The following is a 3687-nucleotide window of genomic DNA, read 5'->3' on the forward strand; positions in this document are numbered from 1 at the left end:
GATCATCAATAAAAGAGGAGAAATCACAACGGACACAGCAGAAATCAAAAGAATAATCAGTAACTACTATGAACAGTTATATGGAAACAAGTTTAACAATCTAGAGGAGATGGACAAATTCCTACAACTCTACAATCACCCAAAGCTAGATAAAGAAGAAATAGAACACCTAAACAGACCAATTACAATTAGCGAAATTGAAATGGTAATCAAAAACCTCCCCAAAAACAAAAGCCCAGGACCTGATGGATTTACAAATGAATTCTACCAAACATTCAGAGACGAATTAGTGCATATCCTTCACAAACTCTTCCAAAAAATTGAGAAGGAAGGGACAATACCAAACACGTTTTATGAAGCCAACATTACACTAATACCAAAACCGAACAAGGACAACACAAAAAAGGAAAACTACAGGCCAATCTCCCTAATGAACACTGATGCAAAAATCCTCAATAAACTTTTAGCTATCAGAATCCAACAATGTATCCATAAGATAATTCACCACAACCAAGTTGGATTCATTCCAGGGGCACAAGGATGGTTTAACATCCGAAAATCAATCAACGTTATCCAACACATCAACAAAAAGAAATATAAAAACCATATGATAATATCAATAGATGCTGAGAGGGCTTTCGACAAAGTGCAACACCCATTCATGATAAAAGCCCTTGAAATTCTTGGGAGACAAGGAACATACCTCAACATCATAAAGGCCATCTATGACAAGCCAACAGCCAGTATCATTCTCAATGGTGAAAAGCTGAAAGCAATTCCATTAAGATCTGGAACAAGACAAGGATGTCCACTCTCACCACTGCTTTTCAATATAATACTGGAAGTCCTAGCCAGGGCAATAAGACAAGAGAAAGACATCCAAGGAATCCAAATAGGAAAAGAAGAAGTCAAACTATCACTATTTGCAGACGATATGATATTATACATAGAGAACCCCAAAAACTCCACAGAAAAGCTAATTCAACTCATCAATCAGTTCAGTAAAGTGGCAGGATACAAAATCAACACGCAAAAGTCAGTAGCCTTCCTATACACAAACAATAAATCTGAAGAAGAAGAAATCAAAAAGACCATCCCTTTTGTTATTGAAACAAAAAAAATCAAATATTTGGGAATAAATCTAACAAAAGAGGTAAAGGACCTATACAAAGAAAACTATAAAACACTGTTAAAAGAAATAGAAGAAGACACAAAGAAATGGAGAGACATCCCCTGCTCATGGATTGGAAGAATAAACATTATTAAAATGGCCATCCTTCCAAAAGCAATATACAGATTCAATGCTATTCCAATCAAAATTTCAATGTCATTCTTCAAAGAAATAGAACAATTATTGATGAAATTCATATGGAATCACAAAAAACCCCGAATAGCCAAAGCTCTCCTGAAAAAAAAAAGAAGGGAATGGAGGCATCAGACTCCCAGACTTCAAACTATACTACAAAGCCATAATCATCAAAACTGCATGGTATTGGAACAAGAACAGACATACAGACCAATGGAATCGAATAGAAAATCCAGAAATAAACCCACAGATTTATGGTCAACTAATCTTTGACAAAGGAGCAAAGAATATGCATTGGAGCAAAGAAAGTTTGTTCAATAAATGGTGCTGGAAAACTGGGTCGCTACATGCAAAAGAATGAAGCTTGACCACCACCTCACACCATACACAAAAATCAACTCAAAATGGATTAAAGAACTAGACATAAGACCTGAAACCATAAAATACATAGAAGGAAATATAGGCGAAACACTACGGGATTTGCACATCAAAGACATCTTTACAGACACATCACCCAAAGCAGTGATAGTGAAGGCAAAGATAAACAGCTGGGACTACATCAAATTAAAGAGCTTCTGCACAGCAAAAGAGACAATAACCAAAACAAAGAGAAACCCCACAGATTGGGAGAACATTTTTGCACCCAATACTGATGATAAAGGACTGATCACAAAAATCTGCAAAGAGCTGATGAGACTCAGCAACAACAAAGAAAATAATCCAGTCAAAAAATGGGCAGAAGAGCTTAAAAGAAACTTCTCTGAAGAGGAAATGCAAATGGCCAACAGGCATATGAAAAAATGTTCAACATCACTTGTCATCAGGGAAATGCAAATCAAAACTACCATGAGATACCATCTTACACCAGTGAGAATGGCACATATTAAAAAAACTAGCAACAACAAATGTTGGCGAGGGTGTGGAGAAAAAGGAACTCTTCTGCACTGTTGGTGGGAGTGCAAACTGGTCCAACCACTGTGGAAAGCTGTGTGGAGTTTTCTGGACCTACTAAACATAGAGCTTCCATATGATCCAGCAATTCCACTCCTAGGTATTTACCCAAAGGACACAGAAACATCAATTCCAAAGAACACCTGCACCCCTATGTTTATAGCAGCACTGTTTACAATAGCTAAGCTTTGGAAACAACCCAAATGCCCAAAAATAGATGACTGGATCAAGAAGATGTGGTACATATATACCATGGAATATTACTCAGCATTCAAAAAAGATAAACACATGCCATTTGCAGCAACATGGATGGCGCTGGAAGGGATCATGCTCAGCGAAATAAGCCAAAAAGAAAAAGAAAAATACCAGATGGTCTCACTCATAGCAGGAATCTAGAAAACTTAAATAAGGGACCAGGAAAATGAATAACTATAAGAAAGTGAAAATCAAAATCAACAAAAAACTATGAACCAGAGACACTTTTAGGGGGGCGGGGGCGGGAGGGGAGGGATTGGGGTCAGAATGGGGGTTGCAATTGTATGGGGATATAACAATATAATTTATAAAAAAAAAAAAGAGACATTCATTAACTAGTTAAAACATTAGAGAAAATAGTTTATTACAAATATACTTTCAGAAAAAAAAAACAAATTTAAATTAAATTAATAATTTTATTGCACACTTATTATGTGTAAGACAAAGTCATAGATGTTTAGTAGGCATCTGATCAATGCTGATACCATTTGTTTCCCCCAAGATAAAGCAGGATAGTCCCAAAGTCAAAATTCAGACAGCATATACAAAAATTCCCTCCAATAGGTTACAAAGCAAATATTGTGTATAGCTTAATTTGTGTTAACATAGCTTTGTGATCATCCACAGTTTAACAAGTTAACAAGAAAGCAGGTATTTTTTCAGCTGTCTCTACAGGATGGAACACTTCATTCTTATGCAATTTATTATGGCTTGTGAGATTAAGGTAATTTGGGCTCCACACCCTTTGTTTATTGAGTCATGTGTCTCATGGTGCTTCTCAGTCATTGAGTTTAACGTGTTTTCAGTGAAAGCAAAGTTAGCTCTAAAGTCATTCCCATGGGAGATTCATCCAAGCTAAAGCATATGATGACTCCAGCCTTTGGTTTTTGTTTTCTGGGGTTCTGACTTCCAACTGAATCCTGTTTTTCAGCACTTCTCACCACACATACATAAATCATGACACATCAGATCATCTCTAGAAAAATTACCAATCCCTTGTAGGTATAGAGAGACTCTACCAGTTCAAAACACAGTTAGGCTTTAGGGCTTACCCTTTCTTCCAACTCTGCCTCCTTTTGACTCTCCTATGCCTCTCAGCAACCACTAACACTCCACTCACAAATACCAAATACTGTGCATTGGTGATCACATCTCATTGGCACACAGAAGGGAAC

The sequence above is a fragment of the Talpa europaea genome (genome assembly GCF_964194135.1).
Source record: "Talpa europaea genome assembly, chromosome: 5".
Taxonomy (NCBI): Eukaryota; Metazoa; Chordata; class Mammalia; order Eulipotyphla; family Talpidae; genus Talpa; species Talpa europaea.